The sequence below is a fragment of the Anas acuta genome, chromosome 5, assembly GCF_963932015.1.
Source record: "Anas acuta chromosome 5, bAnaAcu1.1, whole genome shotgun sequence".
Classification (NCBI taxonomy): domain Eukaryota; kingdom Metazoa; phylum Chordata; class Aves; order Anseriformes; family Anatidae; genus Anas; species Anas acuta.
In genome coordinates, this window is record NC_088983.1 from 9,817,630 (window position 1) to 9,830,621 (window position 12,992).

Genomic DNA, 12,992 nt, shown 5'->3' on the forward strand with positions numbered 1-12,992 from the left:
GCTGACCAGTCACCGTGAACATTTCTCAATTTTTATACCAAGCATTTTTATCAGTTCAGTATATAGTACATTCTTTCTGAGCTTAACAGCATCAGCAAAATAAAGAATGCAAATAATGTTCCAGATCTAGTAAAAGCAGCAACCAAATAGATCGCTGTCTCTTTCCATTTAAACTGAATATTTATGTGTTGAATTTTAAATATCATTTTCCTATCGCTTTTCAAGAATTCGTTCCTGTTTCTCACCCAAAATGTCTTGAGCTGTGACCGCGTAGTGCTGGTGATACAGGGACATATTATCTTTGGCTATTATCTTATTTCCAGCCACAGAAAATTTACTTAAGAATGACCCAATCATGTCATGCAAACTTCAGCTGGCCAAAGACGTCACCATTTTGCCAGGAGATAATAATGTTGACACTAATCTGTTTGCCAGATGACCTCTGTTTATCATTGTGTCTCAGTTAAGACCTAAGCTGGAAAAGGATGTCTGGGTGGGGAAGAGCTCAAAAAAAAATCAAAAACTCAGAACCCAATGCTCCTGGATAATATGAACACCAACAATAAGATTCAGGTGAACATGTAATTATTTAAACACTACATTGGTGTGGTGTATACAAAAATCTGATCCAGGCTCTTACCAATATCTCATACGTTCTGCCAATCTTACCTCCATACACATTTTCTGTAGATTTAAATCCAGGCCTTCAAGAACCATGAGCACTGAAGTGGTTTGCAAGCCACCAGTAAATGCATGTCCAGTTGATATGCGTGACAACTGGAGCACAGAATCAACCCCATGAAATGCTGCTGAATGCCGATGGTTAATGGGGGATGATCTTTAGGTACTTTTCCTCTTTTCCATTGGTGTGTTCCTCCTCTGCCACTTGTATATTATTACAATACTAGTATTAAGATGGGAATCACCATAGCTTCTGTTACTGTTTAGTTTCCATTTGACTTTATTAAAATAAAGCAGCAAAACTCAGGAAAAGAAACATCATTTAAAAAAATAAATAAAAATAAAAATATATACCTATTCTGATGTCTTTTGCTGATGTTTTGTCCCTTGGAAACTGGGAGACGATGGTAAGGTTATCCAAAAGGGTATTGACTACAATGCTGGAGTCCGTCAACATAGTCATTGGAGCCAGAAGAGGGATTGTACCTTGGCAGGCAGCATAGCTGCAGTCCTCAACATCCAGCAGAAGAAAGAGAATTTACTGAACAATGACTGAGCCAGGTTGAAATGGAGAGGCTACAATGTAGTGACTCCTAGCATACATAGGGCATGTTTCCATTGCAGTCAAAGGTGTGATTAGGGCTTTCATAGCAATAACAACTGTTGCGATAATCTTGAGGATGACGCAGGAAAAATCACTCATTTTTGTTGCCTCTGCCAGACTATTTTCAGGGCTCTGGGTATCAAAAGTGATGGGAAATTATTGAGTGAAGTCACCTCTGGCAAGAATGAAAGTATTCTGACACTTTACAGACTTGAAGGAGATTCCAGGAACTTCCTTAGATAGCAAACTAATGGCCAAGCCAGTGCCACCTAGTTTTTACTCCTGTGGTACCCAAGGTGCAAGATGGAACTAACTCAAAAAAAGCCTACCAATGCAATCATTTTTCTCCACTAGAAAGCATAACCTTGTCTTCCTAAGGAAAGAGCTGGTCATGTTCTTGATTGATATAAATTGACATAATACATGCTATTACAGGAATTTATATCAGCCATGACCTTGCTCCAGGGTTCCCATGCATTTGATTGTACAAGCATACTCTTTTATGGTGTGGTTTGCAAATGAAACTGTGGGTCTTTCAAATTCATGCATTAGAAAAGGTTATTGGAGGTGCATTTGTGGAGCAATACTTAGATATGATTCTTGGACTGAAGGCAAAGACAAGCACTGACTTTGGTGGAGGTTCTTGCCAGAATTGAGATGTAAGTAACTGTCTTTACTGTTTTTAAAACAACAATTTGAAATGCTAAAGTCTTCAAATTACAGGCATACTAATAAGTATGTAATTTGAATTACTTTAAACAGATTATTTCCATAGAACCTAATAAAGCCCTACATGGTTTACAAAACAAAGCCCAGGTTAGATGGAGACAGGAAAATTCATCCTGGTTACACTTCCAAGAGATTAATTTTAGCAGGATTAAAATTACTACACTGGAATCATTCAAATGGAATTTTTGGCTTTGCAACAAAGTTGTCTTATCTTTATTTAACTTCATTGTTTTATCAGCTGTGTCCTGTTTTCTGCTTCATTGACAATTCTGTTCACACCTAGTCAGATAACATTAAATTTTGTATTGGAAGTCCATCCAACCAAAGCTTACATGTGGGGGACTCTATGTGCTTTGCATCATCAAGGGGTTTTTTTCAGTATTTGCATGCAATTTTATAGTTAGAAGACATTTCACAGTTTTATTTTTCTTCCCCCTTCTTTTCTTAATTTTCTTTTAATTTTCTTCCTCCTCCCCCCTCCCCCCCCCCCTTTTTTTTTTTGTTAATCTCCTTCAATAATGCCAGGTATATACAGCAACTGGTGAAGTGTATTTTGAAACACTGAAATTCAAGTCACAAATTAAATACATCCCACTGAAAAAATACGTGTCTAAAATGAGGTTTCTAAAAGAGGTTTCAAAATGATAGTAGGTCACATTTAGAAATCGAAGATTTGATAGGATCCACAAAACTGGAATTTAGGCAAATCGTGCATGTTTAGAGTCTTCTACACTGGAAAAAAAAAATAATATATATATATATATATAAATTCAGATAGTTGTCCCATAAAATGAATCCCCTTGAAATGTCACAGAATTGCACACATCTGAATAATTACTTTGATTAGTCACATGGGAAGATGTTTATTTCTAAAAATGATTTCTTTCATTTCCAGCTGTACAAAAAAAAAAAAAAAGCCACTAATGTTCATCTGTGGAAATTAGAAACATGCCTTTTTACTTTTTACATTTTACCATAGCTGTTACTACTGTAAACTTCTAGAGATACTCATGTATCTCTACCTGAGGTGTAGAGAGTTGCGGGTTGGCCTCTTCTTGCAGATAACTAGGAGCAGGACTAGAAGGAATGGCCTCAAGTTAAGGTTCAGGTTGGAAAGTAGAAGAATTTTCTTCTTAGAAAGAGTGGTCAGGCATTGGAACAGGTTACTTAGGGAAGTGGTGGAGTCACCGGCCCTGGGAGTGTTCAAGGAAAGGTTGGATGTGATGCACAAGGACATGGTTTAGTGGGTGATGTTGGTGGCTGAGGGTCAGTTGAACCAGATGACCTTGGAAGTCTTTTCCAACCTTAATGATTCTGTGATTCTATGATAATGAAATCAATGGGAAAAAATAAATAAATAAATAAAAATAATTAACTAAGGAGTTCCTGGGTAGGTGTCAGGATCACTCTCATCTCTCATCTCATCTCTCCTGATGCCCTGATGAGAATTTCTCCCTCTATCTTCGACCCTCGTATCTGATTGCCTGTAGTCTGCAAATAAGATAGCTCCCCATTAACTTTGATATTCGTCACAATGTACCCCAAGTTGGTCACCTATGAGTCTCTTCTTTGTAAACAAAGAGGAGATTCTATTCCAAGAGATATGCCATAGATCATCCAGAAAAATAAATAAATAAATAAAATCCTGCTGGATGTATGTTTCTCAGGGATTTTTGGTAACTTCTTTAAAGTAGACACTAAACTTTCCAACAGCTATTTAGATAACAGGAATTCACCCAGGACAGACTATGCCCCACAAGAAAGAAAATAGGTTATTTTAACTGTTCAGAGGAGAGTGATAAAATAAATAAATAAATTAATTAATTAAATTAAAAATAAAAAAAAATAAATTAGATAAGATAAAATAAAAGCGTAACAAAACTTGGATGGAAAGGGAAGAAAACATGGCCATCTCTATAAGAATGAAGAATCAAGACACCCCTGCATCTCTCAAGGAGGTTCCTTAACAGTAGATTCAAAGTGTAGTGCAGTCAGCAGGAGCCATCACACAAATTCTGCTGTTCATGTGAGGATGGATGACCCCAGAAGTGGATGACTGCCTTCTCTTAAATACAGAGTTGTGGGTTTTCTTAAATAAACACACTTGAAATAAGATTCATGAAGTACCTTTGGAAGTTGTTTTCCTTCCCCCAGACTAATTCTAAAAGCCCATGGATTGAGGTTTGATATAATAAAACATAAACCTGGTTGCTACATAATTAACTCAAAACTTAATGAGCAATAAAAGTACAATTATGCTCTTGTAATGCATTAAGCTTGTATTCCTGCTTAATCCATTTAAAAGGACTCTCTAGGTGTTCACTTGGCAAATAACAAAATAAGGTGAGTCAGAAATTACACTTATTAAGTGTAAATGTGTATCTTTAGCAATTGATATCTAACGTCATAGGACAAACTTGCCAAACTTAATTAAATGAATAAATGTGATTATGCACTTAATATTTCCTTAATTACAAGGCTAAATTATCTTTTACATAATGTGCTGTCAGCTCAATGGTTGCCTGCTACCTGACTAGGACTGCAGCAGGGAGTGCAGAGCTCTGCTCCTGGTGAGTTTGGAGTTCTCCACATTGTAACTTCATGGTCCTGGTGGCAGTTACTCATCCCTGTTAGAGATATTTGCCTAACACACAAGTACCACTTTATTTACCAGCCACTGGTCTTACTGTGGCAATATGTCAATTTTTTGTTCAGATTTGACTAAGTAATTTCATTTCAATGCTGTAGACTATTCCATGTGATCTCGGACAAAGGATATGTCAAAAAATTGCAGTTTCCCATGGAGAAACTATTCCAAATTTTGACCAGTTCTGTCAATCAGACTAACCTCAGCTCCGTTTTAAATCAATAATGCATAAATGAACCTGGGATTTTGAAGTGGACTTTTAAGAAAAACTCTGCAACAATTAGCTAGCATCATCATTGTGACTCAAGGGATAAAGAGGACAACTCCAAACTTGAAACACATCCAGATAAATTGTTCCTCTGTTTTGTTTTGGTTTGGTTTGGTTTTGGGTTTTTTTTTGCAGCATATTTCACAAGTACTCGGGAACCACCAAACGATCTTCATACCAACATTTTTATATGACTACTGTGGGTTCTCATTTTCTCTATTTTTCCAGGAATCTTCAGAAGAATCTTCAGAAATTCATTTCCAACCAAGCGGCCTGTTTTATCTTACATTAAAGGCAAAAAAAACAAATCAAAACACTAAACAGAGAAGGTTGCCTACTTATTGAACTATGGTGCATCAGAGATTTGCAGAATTGTTAACAGAGGAAAAAAGGATTAGCAACAAATGCAAATTCCTTTCAGGAAATTTTTTTGAAATGCTTTATTCATTAAAGAAGGAAAGTCTCAAAGTGTCTTGTGAGTGACTTCATGCAGAAGCATTTGGGGACTTTTCAAAACCAGAAATTCATACAACTTTCTTTTATCCAGCTAAATGTTGCATTTGGGTTCTAAAAGGTTTTTTTCATTAAAGAAAAATCTTTGAAAAATGTTGTGACAAATTATCATTAAAACCAGCAATCTCTGATCAGAATTTTATACTCCGGGCACTTTTTATTGCTTCAACAGTATATAGGGGACCTACTAGCAGAGGTAAATTACATTTGCACTTGTCTTAAGTGTTGTGAGTGTTCAGTCTGGATTTTTAGAAATGTCAAAGTCATTCAGGTTGAGTGCATTAATTAGCTGCATTATGTTCAAAATATGCAGCGGTGTTTTTGTGTTAGGTCAGTGTATCTCACTGTTACGGCTGCACTATTGAAATGAAAAAGATTTAGACAGGCTGTAATTTTGGACAAAATTTGGCTCCCAAAAGGAAAAGATGAAAACTAAACTCTGACCATTTAAATGATGCTCACCTCTGAAAACTCTGCTTAAGGTGGTGTGAGCTTTGGCTTGGGGATCCCATTACGTGTGAAGAAAATACATGGCTCTTAGCTCCTCTGCTACACTTCCTCAGATATTAAATCCTCCCCATGTTTAGATCTCTTTTCTGTTATTTTCTATAATGCCCTTCACTTGATGTCCTTATTATACTTTTTTTTCCTACCATAGTGTTTTGGCATTGTTGCTCTCTGTAAGCAAACATATGTATACACTGACAGAAACATTCCTATTTCACCTGTACCTCAGCTGACCGTAGTGAGGTTTTTATTAGGAGGAAAAGCTATCTGAGGTTATATATCAGACATAACCTTTTGGGTGTCTGTCAGGTTTTTCCCGAACCCTGTGCTATGAAGGTGTTGCTCAGTGATGAAGGCTGAGGATGGCATCACAGGCAACAGAAAAAGAAATAAAATTTCATGTTGACAAGCATAGCATTTGCAATGTGACTGGGCTTGTGAATTATAAAGCAGCCATAGAGATATCTCTGTTTTATTTTCTACTGCCCTTCTCAGATATATGCGTAATGCTTTCTTCCTATTTAAAGCTGTGGAAAGGTCTTTGGAAGCTACAGAAATGGGCTTGTGCTGCATCAGTTTTCTACAGCAGGGCCACAAGATCTCAGAATCTATAAAATACTCTTAACAGATTTATGGGAAGTACCTAACAAAAGCAGACTTAAGGGGCTTAAATTTGCTCAAATTCCTGTATCTATTGAAAAATTATTATACTTTTACAAACTGAAGTAAATTTAATTCTCTGTAGTTCACTAGCTATGGACATTGTGATATGGGAGTAAAAGGATATCCAGATGATGCCTGAGTTCAGGATACATGAGTTTAATTCTAACCTCATCTGCAAGTGATGCAACTTAGTGCCTCAGTTTACCATTCAAAAATAAATAAATAAATAAATTGTACATCTCTTCCCCAAAATGATACTCTGAAGCCAATTTCATTAATGTCACGGCATCTCTTAGCATCATGAAGATCCTTGTATATAAATATGCTCAAACTGTAATCAAAATTAAACAAAAAAAAAAAAAATACTATTAGGAATAAATTACCCTACCTGGAACTGATCTGTGATTTCATTTTTTACACATGACCCATTTATTCAAGACAGAGGAATCCTCTTTTGAAACAGAAATATATCAGGTGAAATTTTAATCAAGCTGTCAGGCTTCATTTTAATTCTCATGCAGTCTATGTGGAGGAGAGAAAGGGAAAGGAAACTGATTCTCATAAAGAGATGGAGAGACAGAGAGCAACAAGCTGTGCTGATATATTAATTATCTATTTATAATATGTAATCTTTTCAACTTCTGTCATGTTAAAATCAACAAAGAATTTAGCTGAAGACAGCCATAAAATGAACTGATTACAGCTTGCGTACAACAGCGATGAAAGAGCAAATACACACAGCTATGCAAATGTGAAATATAACATGACAGAAAGCACAGCCACGGTGATAACAGCAGGTAATTGCTGGGCTCTGTAGCTCTCCCACCCAACTGACTCTGTGATATTTCCTTTGTTCTGTAACTGGCACATTTTTGGCACATGGGAGGGAGAGGGAGGAAGCTACAAGCTGAAGCTGAACTCCTTGTGAAAGCTGCTGCAAACGTGCAGTGTGCCAGAGCAATGTGAGAGCAGGGCTATGCGGGCTGTGCAGAGCTGAGTCTTCAGCCTATAGCCGTGCCCAGCAACTGGGGGGAATAGTCTTCAGTAACTGTGTGCAGCCAAAGGTTAAGAGCTGATTTCTACCCTTTCAATTCCACCACAAATTCCCCATGAAGTCAAGATGTTGAATGCCTGATCCAGCCTGCTGGAGTCACTAGCAAGATCCCTTACCACCACTAAAGGTCTTGAGATCAGGACTGAGTCTGAAATCTTGCTGGGTAGCAAATACAGCGCAGCATTTCATTCATGTATTTGCATGAATAGCAACTTAATGGGGCTTCTCGTGGAACTAGAAACAAGTCTGAGCTGCGTGTGAAAAGTCAGCTTTCACGGTTTGTGGAGTTGGCATGGTGCATCTGGGAGCTGTGCTGTTAAACACGGTCACATCATGATGAGCACAGCTTGAAGCACTTATCTAGCTGCTTTCTTCTTCTATTGCTCCATGTCAGTATTATTAAAAGTAGCCATTGCACCAGGGTAATACACATAGCAGTTTTCTAGTTCTGCTTCCTACTGCTTTCTCTCACAAATTCATGTGGTTTTGTTTGGGGATCAGACAGCCATAGGTCCAGATTGCATCAGATACACCCTACCCAGAGGAAGGCTGTACTAGCTTGGACTCAGAACCAACTTTATGCAGCAACAGGGTTTCTATACTGGAGCTGCATAGACCAGGCTCATCTCCTTCAGTAGTCATCCCTGCAGAGCTCCACGTGAGCCTTATTCCCATTTTCAGATGTGACATATGCCGTTGCATGTCAGCAGTTTCACAACAGTCCATAGTAGGCCTGTCTCAGTGGTGCAAGTCACCTTGGAAAACGGTGAATCAATGATACAAGCTTCAGAAGTGCTACCCACTCTCTGTTTTGTGCTTTTTCTCAAGTGCTACCTGTAAAGGCATGTTGCTCTTATTTCTCTCAAGAGGAGCTAGAGGCAAGGCTGGGGTTACGTCACTGATGCATCACCTTCTTTCACCATCCCATCTCATTCACTTCATGGAATAGGATCTGGTCCCATATCCACACTCCACATTCATCATGCAGCGCCTTCCTGAGAGACAGTCATAGAGTCACAGAATCATAAAATCACAGAATGGTTTGGGTTGGAAGGGACCTTTAAAGACCCAATTCCCCCCTACCATGCATGATCAAGGACATTTTTTACTAGATCAACTTGTTGTAGTGACTTCACTGCAGGCACAAGTGACTACCAAGCACAACAACACAGGCTGGAGCCAAAGGGCAGAGTACAGAGAAACCCATCTCTGGTATTTCTAAAGAGAAAACATTTCAAGTTCTGCTATAGAAACAGTGCACAAAGTTGTAACACAACCCTGTTTGCACCAGACCTAACTCTGTCTTTAGTCGCTAGATCCCCTCACTCGTCTGCATTCAGTATTAAGCAAATGCACAACATGGGAACTGACAGGAGTATAATGAAACACCGCTTTGATACCACAACACAGAGCAGGTCTCTAACTTAGCCCTGTTTAATTAGAGTTTGTTACTGCGACAGTAACCTCATTGTGTAGAGCTAGACCCAGCATAAATTACCAGTGATTTGCCACTTTGATAAATAAACATTAAATGTGTGTCAGGGCCTCTTGCTTTCAAGCATGAAGTAATTCCTCTGATAAAAAAGTAAAAATCTTTTAATTACAAAATTCATTAGAATCTATCTAAAATAAAATGCTTTGTATTTCTAAAGTTAAAATGATAAAAGCACCCAATGCACCAATACTAAACAACCATAATGCAGGCTCTGAAAGAGTTAAGGCTTGAAAAAAAAGCTGTTTAATTAACAAAACAAATACTGAACTTAATAGGAGGATCAAATTCCAAACCATAGTCTCATAACTCCTCTAAGTTCACTATTCTTCAGTGCCTGAGTATTGATTTATTTATTACAAGGTGTCTAGTGTACAGTCTATAGATGAGCCTGTTCCATACTTTGTTCAGTATTCATATTTTCAGGTATATTTTGGGGATTTCAGTTCTAGATCACTTATCCTTTGCCTCTTGTATTTTCGCGTGGCTCCAGTGTAGCCAGGCACTCTGTGTATTCAAAGCTTTTAAAACATGAGTTAGCCCATGCTATGGTAAATGAGTTTAACCTGCTCAGAGATGTTTACCCCAAACAATCATAGGTTTAACTCCATGAAGACAAAAGAAGACAGTTAACTAAATAGTACTCAGTCGTTCTCCAGCATGAAGTTGAGCATGTACCCAGTGCTTTGACAAATGGGAAATATAAAAAGGGTGGTGGCTTTTTTTTTAGTGGTAGTGGGTTTGTTGTTGTTGTTGTTGTTTTGGGGGGAAGGAGGTCAGTATGGGAAGGTTGTTCATTTGAAGGATGAATGGTATTCCTGCAATTTTGAATTCTGGGGATAACATTTCCAAAATGGAAAGAGTAAATTATTCATTTTCTGATATTTAAAAATGTCTGGGTTTTTATTTTATTTTTAAGTAGTTCTGAGACAAAAAGTTCTGTGGAATGAGTAGATGCTCTGTTTCTTTTGGACCATCCCGAATAAAAGCAGGATTTGCATGTTTCTGCTGCTACACTTTGCCCCCATCTGTTAAAGTCCGTATTATGGCTGTGCCCGATCTTTTACTTTACCAGTTACATCACCCTCACATCAAGTTTTCTCAAAAAGGTCAAACCCAGACTTTCTTTTACTTCAGTGGAAGATGTACTGTTTAGAGTACAAGGGTAGAAAATAGCCTTTGGCAGAGAAATCAGATCTGTGACTTAAATAGCTGGCATTTCACAGAAACATGTGACACAATTTCAAATCTGTTAGAGAAGGGATTTGAGTTTAGGTCTTGCATATCCTAGGTGGATGCAGTAATCTCCACACTACAAACAAGTGATGATGTAGGGATTTGCTTTAGGTGATCCCTCTTCATGCCAAACTGTATTTCTGGGTCTTAGAAATCTTTGTGTATACATTACCTAAGCAGTTACATTTTGAGGAAACTTTTTGATGAATAGATGTTCTTTGCCAATAAATAAATGTTTTTTTTTTTTTTTGTTATTATAATTTACAAAGAAAACTTTAGCAACATCTAACATTTCTGGATCTTAAGAACTCCTATTGTTACCTTTTGCAAATGTTGACAACACCTCAATATATTGTTTTGACAGTACGTAAATCTGCATGAAGCCACTTTGGTTGGTTGGTTTCTTTTTTTCTAAATAAACTCCAACATTTTATCCCTGACAGTGGAGAAAGTCGCCCAAGGAATTGAATGTTCAGTTGCTCTAACTGGTAAGAAGAAAATATTCCTAGTTTCCTCTATTTAGGGAAAACAGATGAAAAAAAAAAGGGGGAAAAGAGGGAGAAAAAAAGAAAAAAAGAAAAAAAAAAAAAAAAACACTAACTAAATCCTTTCCCTGAGAAGTATATTTCTTTTCCACATATAACCTCTGTTTTCCCAGCATTTCTGCTCTAAACAGATTGAAACAGCCTCTTGTTGCTGACAGAGGCATCTGCTAGAGGGTTACACTTGGGGTCCAGAACTCAGCTGTTCTGAAATGAAAGATTATTGCATCAACCCAGTGGACAATCTGTAATTGCCTTGCTTTATTTTGGCTGGAAATTCTTGTGTTGCAGTGCTGTTTTCCTATTACCCCGCTACAAATAAGGCTTGGTTACATGAACATCAAATTAAACTAATGTGAAAGAAACTAATCAATAGCTTGCTGCTTAGCTCTCACTGACACAAACTCTGTTCTCCTAAACCTTTGTGGAGACCACAAGTTACTCCAACCAGCATAAAATCAGCCTTTACCAAACTTGGCTGATCTGCCTATTTAATTTCAAAGCAGTCATCTGCAAGCTAGCTCCCACCATGCAGGGAGGGACTAGAGTGGCATGAGGGTTCATCCTGCATTGACAGATGTCTAACGACAGTGCTACAGGGCAAAGAAGCCAGGGATAGTACACTTTAGGACAAACTGTCCGTGTGCAGATACTTTTCACTTTCCAAATTCCTTCCATGAGCAGTGTTTTTCCTTTTGTTTTTTGTTTTTCCTCAGTATTGATATTTCTGTGCTTTCAGGACTGGTAATACAAGATCTGTGATGTGGGATCAGATGAATTGCCTATCTTATCAGCACCCTGTCTCCCAAAGGAATGAGGTGCACTGGGCAGAAACGCAATAATCTTCTCAGAGAAGAAGGGCTGGGAGTTTTGTTCTTTGGGGTGAAAAGAAGGGGGGCAATAAATCCCAATCTCCTCCTGAAAGTGGTTGACAAACCTGATCCACGTGGATTATGTTGATTTTTGTCTAATATAACTTTTTGTTTTTATATAAACCTATATTTCTTGTGCATTTTTTTAAATTGACTTTAACAAAATGAAACACTGAGAACAGGCACAAGCAGATGTGTCCTTGCAGATCTGAAAGCTATTTAAACTAATCTGACTGACTTTGCACTGTTAACAAGGCTCAGCTGTGAGTATCAAGTAAACAAAAAGCAGTAACATCTTGAATCATTACCCAGTGTGAAAGTGTTTGTACTGTGGTGAACCAAGCATCTATCATGTGAACTCTTTACATTCACCCACTTCATCCTGTTGTAAGTACTGCAATTCCAAAGGCCTTTCCCAGCCTTTAATGTTCCTTGATTTTCAGATGTGTTTAAAACCTACTTCTCTAAATAGACTTTCTGCTATGATAATAATAATGTTCTGTTATGATAATAATAATTAAAAAAAAAAAAAAAGTATGGACCTTTGAGTAATCAGTAAACTGTTATTTCATATAAGTGGAAAACAAGTAAGTTGTTGTAATAGCTGCTTATAGACAGCAGAATGCCTAAATATGCAATGAGAAAACATATGAAAGATAACAAGATTGTTTAATTGCAAAAGTGACTTAAAAAAATGACAACTGAAGAAGAGAAGCAGTTCATCAGCCTACATAATAGCCAAAACATACCTTTATTCGTTCAGTTTTATGTGCATACGGGTTATTAAGTCAACATATAAAGGACAAAGATCACAAAGTTACCATGAAAAGCTAAAACGTTTTTGACCATTCTTCCTAAATCAGGTAATTAGCTTTTCACAGGATTCCAATATATATAGCTCCCGGTTCTTCTGTTAGAAGACTTAGGCATGTAAGCTGACATTTGGAAAATGCCTGACACACAAAATTTGGGTTCTGACACCAAACTCAATTCTAGGCCAAAACAAAATAAATAATTAAATAATAATAATTTGAATCTGTACTAAGAAGCCAGTAAATCCACAGGGTTACCTGAATGGTGGAATCTTCAGAAAGAAGATGGCACACACCTTCTGCCTCATTTCCCTTCAGGTGGGATGAGAACATGTATATAGTCCTTTTATACTAGCCTAATGGTCCAGGAAT

General features: G+C 37.5%; 1 long non-coding RNA gene across 1 annotated transcript; it reads right to left on the reverse strand.

Annotated features, from left to right (window-relative positions):
- Nucleotides 1–7,078: 7,078 nt before the first annotated feature.
- Nucleotides 7,079–12,964, reverse strand: LOC137856831 (uncharacterized). Its single transcript, XR_011096820.1, has 2 exons — nucleotides 12,879–12,964; nucleotides 7,079–8,661 (listed from the first exon to the last, which is right to left on the reverse strand). It is a non-coding gene; the product is annotated as an uncharacterized lncRNA (long non-coding RNA).
- Between the last annotated feature and the right edge of the window lie 28 nt (nucleotides 12,965–12,992).